General features: G+C 40.0%; 1 protein-coding gene across 1 annotated transcript in view; it reads left to right on the top strand.

Annotated features, from left to right (window-relative positions):
- LOC138033878 (probable G-protein coupled receptor CG31760) overlaps nucleotides 1-12894 on the top strand; it is a 44777-nt gene that overhangs the window by 27377 nt on the left and 4506 nt on the right. The gene's annotated exons all lie outside the window — the stretch shown is intronic.

Here is a 12894-nt window from a genome sequence, read left to right as displayed (position 1 = left end):
CGCAGATTGTTGCAATGTTTCAAAATCGCTTCGGTTGTAAAGCATGACTTCATCTGTGGTATATCAAAAGTTTACTAGATGTCAAAGGGTGCAAATTACTCCTAATTTTGTTGCAGCACATGTTGCATAACAAATCACGGAATGAGACACTTCTCGTGATTTTTCCGTCATTGTAATCGGTGCAAGATCTATAAGTTACCCCAACGTTGAATCAAAATTTTCAATGTAAATGGGTTCCGTGTTAATGTGAGATCTTCCCTGCAACTAACAAGGCGTATTACAGTACACGCCATTCACATGCAAGAAAGGTGCCGGGTATTCAACAGTTTAGCTGCAACTTTTTTCGGAATCTTTCTTTGCAGTAGCAAATGAAAATATTCGTTCTGACGCCTTCTGAACATCCAGTGCAAGCCAAGTTGCAAAAGAGATGGTGTGACACCTGTTACGGAAACGATTTAGCTTGCAACGTGACACTGTCTCTTGTACCACAATTTTGCAAGAGAGATTTGCTTTGCGTAACTATAACAACTCGTAACGAGCAGATAGTGGTCTCGAACCCATCGTCTTCGTAAATACTTCAAGAATTTCATTCACGCGAAACAAAACAACAGAGATCGTTGTATTGCATGTGTGTATTAATTTAGTGTCAATGTGAGGAACATATATTTACATTTCAGAAAGGAGTTTTCATGAAGGTATCCAATCATACGACGTTTTGTACAAATGATTAAAACGCTGCTAAAGTTAAAGATTGTGCAGCTTCCAAAATATGGCCTCAAAAAAGAACATTTCTTCACTAGTAGTAGCTGAGTTACCATTGTTTCAATTCTTTCCGAAACGGCAAGACTCTATTTAAAAAAGCTTGAAAAAAACCCGTAGGGGAATTTGTTGAAAGACGCAAAACAACACTAAAAGAGGTGGTCACGTTCTCGAAATCGGATAACGACGAGAACTGATTTTCCAAGTGTTGCACGATCTCATGTGTCAGTTCCAACTTGTCGGGATTTAACGAAAAGAAAAAAATTGGCAATTTTGACTCTTATGGGAGCTTATTTGTCAGTGATGAGGTCAGCAACAACAAAACATAGGCAGAAAAACAACATTTTAAGTGCGCTAAAATGACGTTTTTGCACGTTCTGTTTCCGTCCTAGCAACGACGTAAAAACTGGCGAAAATTGCGGTATTGTAGGAGGACGGACGTGACCTCGTGATGATGTTTTTTTCTTTTTTTATTAGTTAAACCTCTTGTTTGTTGTTGTTTTTTTTTTTGTCGTTCTCCGACGTCGTCGTTTTTTTACCAGCAACGCAAGAATATGCACCAGCAACATAACGTAGCAGGAATGACTTAACTTAAATTACGGAGTTGTCCCAACAACATGTGTCAAGCCTTCTAACGCTGAGGCACTAATTGGGGACACTGTAAGATAATTATTGAATGAATTTAACTCAAATCAAAGCAAACTTGGTTTTTGAGGAGAGGGGACAACTGGACTGCAAAGAGAAAGACCTCTCGGAACAGAGTAAAGAACCAACAGACTCAACCCAGATGTGACGTCACCGAGTCTGGAAATAGGACCCGGGCCACATTAGTGGGAGGCAACTGTGATCTCAGCAATCCGCCAGCCCTGCTCCTTATGATCGAGACGCCATTGCGTCTGCGTATTTTGCTTGTACGACTGCTCACATCTTTAGTGAGAGAAAGCCCTTAAGGACGGCAGACTTAATCTACCCATATGCACCAGCAGGGCATTTGGTAAATAAGGCCTTCAATGAAACTCGTGTTGGAGGAAAATGCCATTGTTTTGTTTTCGAATCGGGTTTCATTCGTGATTAGTCGTATCAAGTGAATTGATAGAAGTAAATTAACCATTGTAATGGGATTGAAAAGCTGGCGTTTTCGAGCATCAGGTCTTCGTGAGAGCGAATTAAGGGACTGTGGTTTGTAAGGGTTTTAGTATCTCCTAATGGACAATACCTTTATTTCAAAACTGTAAAAGCAAGAAGAAATTTGGTGTCGTGCTAATTCAGCCAGTTAAATCAGTATAACCCGCAAGTAGCGTGATCTTGGCTATTTATGGGCTCGGTTGATGTCCAAGATTCACGAATCGCTGTTGTCCGTGAATCACACTTGGTCAAATACATTGAGTGACAACCTATTGCGATCAACTTTTGCAGAATATTTCGAAGCAAAGCATCTCGCGGTAGTATGGCTTGACGGATTTTAATAAAGTAAAAGGCTTTTTTAAGGCTGTAACACACAGTTGAGTTAATTTCCATGCATAATCTGGATTTTGAATGCCAAACGCGGAAAATTTGACGATTTTCAAGTGTCAGGGGCACCCAACGAATCTGTTCCTCACGTTATCTGTTCCCCAGAGGAATCTTGCTGGCTGGCAAAAATACAGGTGTTTGGATGAGCTGGCTGGGAAATTTTGTTATTGATAGAGGTTTTGCCTGGGAATTAATGACTTTTTCTAGCATTTCAACCCGAGCTGGCTGAAGAAACTCTGAAGACTGAGGACGACTAAAAATAATAAAAAAATAAAAAGAACCCCTTCCCTCTCCCAGAGAGTAGTCACAAACGTACGACGGCTGATCAAAGTGATTGCGCTTGCGGAAAATTCCTGTTTTGTCCCGGTTTTGTCGCTTTCTTTTGGATCGAGGGATTTGAAAGCGCGCGGAATTCCTGGCTGGGAAACCAACCAATTTTATCTAGCTGGCTGGGAAATTTCTTGTGTGTCTTGCTGGGAAAAGGAACAGATAATGTTTTCCCAGCAACACTGAAAAACACCTGAAAATGCCTTAATAACATTTATTTTCATTAACTGGGGTATAATAATACATTTTACAACAAATTGGTCGTTGGTTGCCCCTGAAGTGTTACGTAACTCAGTCAACAACTTTAGTTCATCACAACGAACCTGATGGTTTTGTTGCGTACATTTAAAATTACACTTACCGGGCCTGTTGCTTTATTAAAGTAAAACGCTAATAAATGAATTTAAACCAACATAAAGAAGTACGAGAACTGGCGTCTTGAATGCAGTTAGTAAATTAGATTGTACACTTCTCTGGGAAGTTTATCTTGTTTATTCCGTAATCGTTCGGGGTTGAATGAATACTTGTTCGTGATAATTCGTTGTGGCTATCGGCTGTTTACGTACGTGCATTCTTTGGAGCGGTGTAAGCTCTCGTGACCAACAAGTTGTGGTTTGGATGTCCTTGTGGTAGACGTAGATTGTCTTGTTTCTCATAGAGCATAGATTAGTTGGCTTTTTTGTGGTCAAAGCCTTCCAATTTTAAGATAAACATAAGGATAAAAACAAATATGAAAAGACTCGAAGAGGATAATTATATGATATATAAGGCCGTACTGAAGAAGTTGCGGTCATCATAAACTTAGCTTGATGTCCGATTAAGACCCCCAGCAGAGTTCTCCGGTCGCAAGCTGAGAAAATCAAAGTGGCGGCTTAAGCACGTGGAGTTTGCGAAATTTTGTAAAGGGCATGCATTTTGTTTCTAAAACTGTCAGCGTTGGTTTCAAGAAGGAGAAATTTTCTTCATTGCTTTCAATTGCTCGATCTTGCTCGATTACTTCTTCTGGAATTTAAACATAGGCTGTATTCGATCGCAGGCTAATATAAACGCGCTGTCACTAAAAAATGCCTCGAATTTGGTTTTGACAAACGATGTTTGCGTTGGTTTTGGTGGAGGTTTTTTTACGTTCTTCACTTCAGAACAAAATCCTTGTATCAACTTACATTTCCCGCATCCCGGACAGAATATTTCGCATTTTATTTCATCGGTGTCCATTTCGATTTTTTACAGTTTGCACTGAGTGTATCTAGTGTATCTCTTTCGAAGAGGTCCGTCTTTCCTTTAAAACCTTACTGATGTGTTCGGGTTGTTTTTCATCCTAGTATATGGTGTCTTTTCTTCGGCTCGCCTCAATAATTGGACTTCTGAGTCTAAGATCATGAATACACAACAGCACCGTGGATAGAAAAAAGAGCTCTCATCGACTGCATTCTTCAAATCGAACGTCAACTACACAAAAAACTCCGCTGTGAGCCTTTGACCTTCGGCTGACAAGAACTTTCTACCTTTTCTGTTGAATAATGCTTTTTTTCGGCATCCGGAAGCATGATCTTTTTGCGTGGACAGTGATCATTCGTTTTGGATTTGTTTTTTCGCAGTTTACTTTGAGGTTTGTTGTTAACTAGTCAATGACGCTGAATGTTTAATTTGTTTGACAGCTTTTCCTGTCGATATCTCGTAAACTCAGATGGCCCATGCTTTTAGCTTTGCGTCTATCGAACTTGGATGCGCATGGACCGAAGTTTGATGTAATTTAATTTATTAACTTTGCCAGTCAAGCTTACAGAGCGCACAACAGCTTGCGCCAATTACTATGGCCCCTCTTTTCTCTCAACCATGATACACAACAGAAGACCGACCACAACACCGGGAACTACGTGCCCTACTCCTAGCGACAAGTGTGTGGGTTCTTTTACGTCCCACAGGATTATGAACATTGAAGGGTTGTGAGACGGGGCTACGGTTTATCGTCCTTGTCCGAGAAGGCAAGCACTTTCTCCTTAGTTATGTTGGTCCAACCGGAGTTGAACTCACGACCTCCCGCGTGACAGCCCGGTGCTCAACCAACTGGGCCACCAGTGCGCGGTGGTTTGCACTGTCTGAGAGTGCTTTAGAAGCTACAGAATTGCTCTCGGCTGCGCCTTTTCGGCTGCGCTTTCTCGGCTACACCTTCAGGAGCCCATGACGCCTTTCTTGCCCTCTTCAATTTTGGAAAGTTTGAAAAGATCTACGTTCCCATGATTCCATGCGCTTAATAATGGCAAAGATGGTGCGGTAGATGTTTTCGCGTCTCTGTCTCCTTCCATGTAACGTTTAAATTTACGCACGTGGTTTTCTTTTCTTTCCTGACATGCCTGACGATCTGTACATTACGTAGCAATCCAATCTTTTAAGTAAATTCGACCCTTATTGTTTACAATGTGTTTTAGAATATTAGCGACTTCCTAACATGTATTTCTCATGAAGAATCTTCAAAAAAAGGAAAAAAAAAGGAAAGGAACTTTATTTAAGTGTCTAGTCGTTCTAGCGCTGAAGCACTAATTGGGGACACTGTAAATTGAAATTAACAATTAACACAAATCAAGTAAAATGTTGGTTTTTGAGGAGAGGGGAAACCGGAGTGCCCGGAGAAAACCTCTCGGTGCAGAGTAGAGAACCAACAAACTCAACCCACATATGACGCCGAGTCCGGGAATCGAACCCGGGCCACATTGGTGGGAGGCGAGTGCTCTCACCACTGCGCCATCCCTACACCCCAAAAAACAAAACGTGTGCAATGAAAAAATGTGAAAACTCTCTCTGACAACACGATGTGGAAGTGGATTCGCCTCTACGAGACAGTGCCCACAAAAAATTGCAAAACTACGCAAAACAGTATGTCTGTGCAAGAGTAATAGACTTAGCCCTCCCCCCATAGTCGTTGTTGTTATGTAACATTGATCACGTGCGCTATAGTTTCCAAATAAGGCAATGACATGTGAGTGAGAAATTGTACGGTGAATTGTGAGTTGAACAGCGCCGGAGCCACGCAGTTTTTGCGAATTTGCCGACTAAAAAGCTGAGTAAAACACAACGCAATCGAGTGAGTTTACAGTTTAGCGATAGGGTGTTCGGTATATGGCCAGAATTACACGTAATGGTCTCCTCCCTCTCCTCCCCAACTTTAACATCACTCGTGTTTAGGAATATATACAGACAATGAAAGTCACTGTGTTTTTTAAGGAAAGAATAACCGCTTCATTTAGCTTCCTTAAATAGGTATCAAATGCTTAGACTTCGTGTTGAATATCAAAATTTGGCTTTCTACAGTCTAATTATATTATACCTACGTTTCTGGACATAAGATATCTTATTGTGATCCGGAACGATGCTTCGGCAAAGTTCTTGGTAAAGCGATAAAAATTAAACATGCAAAACTAGTGTAGAATTTTCTTCAAACACAAGGGTCGAGAGGTGTATCAATTTAAGGATCCAAAACCAGTTCCTGTCGGAAATCCAGAATCCACAAGTTTAATCGAATGTGGAACTGATACGGAATTCTTCACGGTCTTAGATTATCTGTTTTTAGGGCGGCTTTTTAAGTGGGGTTAATGTAAAAAATGGTTCTTTGACATTGCAACCTAATGCGTTAACAAAGATTTTTTTTTCCAATAGCATTCTGTTGGCCTAATTTACTAGTTGTCGTAGTTTTGACGTTGTCATCCTTTTGACGTTAGCCGTTAATTAATGTGTTTTCCATATAATAATAATAAGTGGGATATTTGACACTGAGTTATATTGAATAGTGTGCAAAGACAAAAGGTTTTTAAAACATGCAGCTGTGTTATTTTGGCGTTGTCATACTAAAACTACTAATTTTATTTCTCTCCTTTTCGTCTACAGTTTTCAAAGTAAAAACAGTGAATAACCAATATATTAAAAACAAACTTCTCTTTTTCAAGTCAAGATAAACGAACTAAATGACATGTCTTAAAATGAAAGTCTGGTTCTTTTGGCTTTCGTGATATTTTTATTATCATTTTTGTTTGAAGTTAATTAGGGTGACAATGTTGATCCAGTAGTGAAAATTGGCAACATTGAGACGAGTTTATCAAGCCATTACTCCTTATTACGTTATCACTGATAACTTTATACGAAAATGATTAAGCTGCCGGAAAGTTCATTTTCATGTTGCTTAATTAAGGTTTGAAAATAGCGTATTTTAAACTTTTGTTTGGTAACGAAATTGGCAATAGCCTAAAGCCCCGTTTACACAAGTAAGTTTTCCTTGAGAAGTTTCCTTGACAATTATCATTGCTCGTGTAAATTATCGACTGTTTCCTTGAAGAGTATTCCTTGAAAAGGAATAACTGCCCGTGTAGACGATAAACAAGTTTTCCTTTACAAGTTTAGTATGTGCATGTAATGATTTTTAATCAGCGAGTACATAAAAAATGTTTCAGTCCCTAACTCGTCGAAGCTCGTTAGCTTGAACTGGCTTTCTTTTTAGTTTCCATTTTGCCGGCATATTTCGACAGCAATGAGCATGTGCGTGATACTGGGAACTAATCTCATTAATAGTCCTTGCCACATTTTCCTTGTCGTCCGTCTACATAAACAAATTTCATCCTTGACAATTTTTCCTTGACAAGGATAAGCTAGCATGTTAGCTTTTCCTTGCCAAGGAAAACTTGCTAGTGTAAACAGGGCTCAACTTATGGCAAAATTAAATATATATATTGCACATTTAGTTATTTATCACGTATTTGTAAATGAAGTCACTTTAAACATCCACGCTTTGAATATCTCCACGAATGAGCTCTGCTCGGCGGCTTTTATTCGAACGCCGACATTTTGGTAGTTTGTTCACTCTTGTGTAAACGGGGTCATTCGGGCTATTTTGCAACCTGTGTACGGCGTTCTTTGAAGAGCGAGTCATAATACAACAGCTGCTATTCTTATGCAAGTAAGTGGCATGATATTCAGCAGTCAAGCCCTGTGTACCAAGTTGAACTACACTGTGGATGCAGGAATGGCCACCACACGAAAGTTGTGTTCAGCTGTGAGTCAGTACTTTTCGTTTGAATGGCACCGCGTTATTAAAATTATATTCGCAGAATGAATAGAGGATCTGAGTTCAAGACTCAAATGTAACGTAACTGCTCCCATTTTAAACGGTCACATTTAAAAAACAAACTCGTCGGAAAGGTTAATTCGCTTTGTGCAGCCTCACGAACAACATCACGGGAGAGTTTTACTTAGTTCCCTTTATTTGAACGACCTGCGCTCTTTTAGATTTTATTCTCAGATTCGCCATATTCTTATTAGCTTTTTGCGATATTAGAGCCATCAGCCAAAGGGTAGACCCGATCAGTGGCTCATGTGAATAGTCACGTGTTATTGAAAGACTCTAAAGAGATAAGTTTACTTTAAACAGGATTACAAACCTCACTACAGAAAAACTGTATTTAGTTGCCTGTATTTCAATGGTCACAGTTTTCACTGAAGTTCATTCAAAGAAACATATATTATACCCCAAGTATATCTTTTCGTTTCAAATTTTAAAATTTGGTTATCTATAGAACTAAAGGCCTTGTAAAGCTAAACCTGCTTTTCTTGATTTTCTTTCGTACTAATGTATTCGCGATTATTGCCATTTCTGGGGGTATTGCAGGAGACACCAAGTTGACAATTATTAAAAAACAGTCGCCTCTTGGAGCCATGAACATTCCAGTGTTTTCCCTGAACGCCTGCAGCTGTTGACACGTGTCACAGTCATGCTTAATGACAAACAATTTGCGCCATAAATTCGCAAAGACGTCAGTCTCAGAAAATTTATGGTTTCAATTTCACTTTTATTTGTTCAAATTTACCGAATCTGCGTACGTTGTCCCCCAATTAACAGCAACCTGCGTCAATACTTTCGTCAATGGTTTCGTTTATGTCAGTTTAACCTTCGTCAAATCCAATATTACTTATTTTTCTTCATTAGAATTTTTCTTCCAGGCCACTCATTGTACTTCTCGCCAGCTGCTAGCTGCCAGCTAATCTTTCAAACGAAAAGTTCAGACCACTGTCTCCCAACATAAATAACGAAAAAGTGGACCTCATCCACCCATTTTTTGGGTGCACCCTTTTTTTGTGAGGATTTCATAGATTTGAAAAGGAGGAGGAGGCGGTGTGGAAAGCGGAATTGTTCTTGACGTCATTTCGCTTTCTTTTCAATCCATGATGACACAACAACTGAAAATTGTTCATCTTCATTGTTTTCAATTGCTCGATGTTGCTCGATTACTTCTTCTGGTTCGCATGTTTGCGTCAATTTGTGCTACTATGATCAAAAAATCACTTCCTCCTTTTTCTTCAGATGTTGAAAGTGTGATTGCTTAACACTTGACTGGCAAAATTTTGAGCTTTGATTTTTATCCAAAGGCCGTTTACCTTAAGCCGCGGCTACAGGAGCGATTTTTTGCTCCTGCTGGTGATGCGATTTTTTCAAACTTTGTCGCGTCGCCAGCGCGAGATGAAAATCGCACGTGTAGCCACCCTTGAACTGGCGACGCGAGGAAAAAGTCACCAGAGTTGAAACTTTCGTGACAAAATCGCAGAGATAGTTGCCCGTGTACCCACCCTGCAACTTTTTGCCCGCACATGCGACGCGACTAAAGACTATTTAGCCAATGAAATTATAGTAGGAATATCTGTTTATAGTGCCCAGGTCTCTGGAAGTATGCGATTCGCGCGGCCTTCAATTTGTCACCAAAATTTGTCACAAGTGTAGCCAGCCTGGCGCGCAGGCGACGCGACAAAATCTGGAAAAAAATCGCATCACCGGCGCGAGACAGAAATCGCTCGTGTAGCCGCGGCTTTAAGGAGCCTCGAAATAGTTTCTCCTTTTTTGAAACAAGTAAATGTATTCTGTCCTTAGATACATTTAGGGTAATCATATCATGGCGAAATTTGGCTAGGATATTAAGTACCCATCGTAGATTTCTCACATTGTATTTTCCTTCAAAATAACGTTACCATGGCAACGATATTAGGCATTTCTTTGAGCCCTAAAATCAACATATATTGTCTTTTTTGAAGAAACGGGACGGTTGAAATCTTCCCATTCAGCGTTACCAGATAATGTTAGAAATAATGTCTAAAATATTTAAAATTCAACAGAATCTATAGGCCATTTTTTTCGGAAAAATCAGTTTTTTTAAAATTGAAAGACAAATGTTTTAAATTAATCTAAGCTGACATGCAAAAATGAAAAATATTCACCGTCCGGAAGCAGCAGAGATATAAAAGAGTAAAGTTGCAAAATCAGGAAAAATGAGGGGGTTACAAGATCAGCATTTACGCATGCGTCATCCGCTCATTCGAGTCCGCGCGCGAGTGGAGCTACAGGCCAACATTAACAGATTTTAGTGACCATTAAACCGTTTGTGTAGAATCTTCGTGAATAGGAGATATCTATTTATATTCCATATATATAGGAATTAGGAGAAAGGTGAGCGAAATGAGTGGTATTTGTTTATTTCTGGTGACCTATTTGAATCATGAGCTGACGCGAGCAGCTTGCGAATTGCGTGTGTGGCTTACGCGCGCCGGTCCGCCATTACTCAAGTTCAAAACTGACCGATTGGACCTCAGAAGGTTGGATTCAGGATAAGTGACGTCGTTTGCTCACTAACTTAGAATTTCAGCCGCGTTGTAGCACCCCTCGCGCGCGGACTCGAATGAGCGGGTGACGCATGCGTAAATGCTGATCTTGTAACACCCCCCCCCCCTCCCCCAATTTTCCGGATTTTGCAAATCTCTGCTTCCGGACGGTGAATTTTTTCTCTTTTTTTCCATGTTAGCCTAGATTAATTTAAAACGTTTGTCTTTCAAATTTAAAAAAGATCTGTTGGTGAAAAAAAAATTAGAGAGACATTTCAAAAAACTGACCTACAGACTTAAATATTTTAGAGATTATTTCTTACATTATCTGGTAACGCTGAATGGGAAGATTTTACCGTCCCATTTTTTCAAAAAAGACAATATATCTTGATTTTAATACTCAAAGAAATGCTTTATATCTTTGCCATGGTATTGTTATTTAGGAAGAGGCAGCGTGGCCCAGGGGTTAGGGCGCTTGCCTTGAGATCCGGAGATCTCGGGTTCAAAACCCGCTCTGACCACTCGTTGAATGGGCCCTTTCCGAGTTGCTGTTTGTCTCGGATTCGAAGTGAGTCTGATTTGCATAAGAATATGCAACTCATTTCCATTTGAATGGTTGTGCACCAGGCCTCACTTTGAAGCTGAGGCATGTAGCAACTCGGAAATGGACTATTTGTTTCTGGTTCAACTTCCCACTGCTGCATTTGTAAATAGCCAACTGGTTTGCCTCCGGCCAGTTGGGATTCTTAACAGTTGTTGTTATTGTTCTGTTCTGTTGTTTCGTTGTGTTTCATTGGTCCTGAAAAGCCCCTATGGGGAGTGGTCAATTAAGTATGTATTTGTATGTATGTATTTTGGAGCAAAACGAGATGTGAGAAATCTACGATGGGTACTTAATACCCTGGTCAAATTTCATTTTGATATGATTACCGCAACTGTATCTAAGGACAGAATATGTTTATTTGTTTGAAAAAAGGAGAAACTATTTCGAGCCTCTTTAACCTATTGAGTCTTTGATGTCATTTTCTCCTCGATCCAGCTCTCTCAAGATTTCAAAGTTAGTAATGGAGGCCCATTAAATAGCAATATTCCAGTTAAAATAAACAGGTGTCTTTTTGAAATCAAGGCTTAAAACTTGTGTCACTTGCTGTTCAGTTAAAATAGTTTTGAAGTCCAAATAAAAATAAACATTGATTTTTTTGGTCACAGTAGCACTTAAAATGCTTCGGGCAAAGTACTGTAAACCTGGAGTGGTAGAAACGGCGTCGAATTGTAAGGGATTATGAGAGATGAACTGTTGCATCATCACGTTGTCTTCAGAACCTCGAATTAGTTAGTTTCTTTGTTGCTTTGCTGAGCACGGCTTACTTTACTCTTAAATCACTTTTTTTCTTGGCGCTACGTTCAGTTTGCCATAATCAGCGTTATTGCTAAAGCTCTCTACTAATATCTCGTGGAGAAAGCGATAATTTTTGATCAATTTACAGTTGAGTGTATGCTCAACAATACGTGGCCTTTGTTGAAAATCGAGGTTCGAGCATTGCTCTTCTGGTGTAAATAGAAGCTACTTTAGCATTGCAAGAGCATGATTCACAGAAATACGTTATCGAGGCTAGAATCGATCCTCCACCAGATGGGGCACGTCATGGCAAATACATAAATACCCGTTAGACTTGCAATGTGAACTCACCCTCTACGACCACTCTATTCTAGAAAAAGAGAGCTCAGGCTTTTAGATAGCACAGATTAGTACTTATAACACACTACATATACTTAGCGCGTGGGACGACTGGTTTTGGCCATACAGATTTTTGTTATGTATCTGTCATTAAGTGTCTCACTTGACTGTGGCTGATCCATTTTAATGACAACCAAGAATGAACCGATAGACCTAATCGGCTAACTCAATGTTGTACCCAATTCAAATCTCCCGGGATTAAGATTCTTTGTGTGTTGTATTTGCATGATAATGTAGCATTCATATGTAAATGATATGGAAATACCTGGGTACAACATTGAGTTAGCCGATTAGGACTATGTATTTGTCAAGCCTGGGTAATCAATTGCTGCATACACACGTGAATATCCCGGCCTCGTTCTCAGGTTTCCGGTTCTGAGATTTGGGCGGAGAGTTCACGTCCGAGAATAGCTCCGCCGGTCAACGATTGGCCTGAAGAATGGCCTGTAAACTCGATGATCTTCTATATGGTAAAGCAGACTTGCAAATAGGACAATCACATGACTTTTGGAGGGCATATAGTTTTTTTGTGGCCCGAATAGCATCAAATGATCCAGGTGATCTGGTGACGTAATTTGGAGGACTCGGAAGAAACATTTTAACGCGGTATCCCACAACCGCGCGCGGCCTTAAGTGTTGTTTCCAAAATCCCCGCGGTATTTCCTTCGCCAAAACTCAACAGATCATTCCGTGTCTACCACATTTCCTGTTACTAAATGAACATTCAAGTAGACCCGACGAGATCTCACCTCGCTTCTGCCATGTTGAATTTGAAAATAAGGCCGCGCGCGGTTGTGGGATACGGCGAAGGCAATGCCAAATCGTACCAATTCATTGAATAAGCAAAAAATGTTTAACTGAGGCATAACATGAAACTATGGTATGGAAATGTTCCTCAGTGTATACAAACAAAGGTTGTGAGAGTG

Source organism: Montipora capricornis, chromosome 14 (assembly GCF_036669925.1).
Source record: "Montipora capricornis isolate CH-2021 chromosome 14, ASM3666992v2, whole genome shotgun sequence".
NCBI lineage: Eukaryota > Metazoa > Cnidaria > Anthozoa > Scleractinia > Acroporidae > Montipora > Montipora capricornis.
The sequence above is the reverse complement of the archived record's forward strand: the minus strand, read 5'-3'. Positions and strand labels throughout refer to the sequence as shown.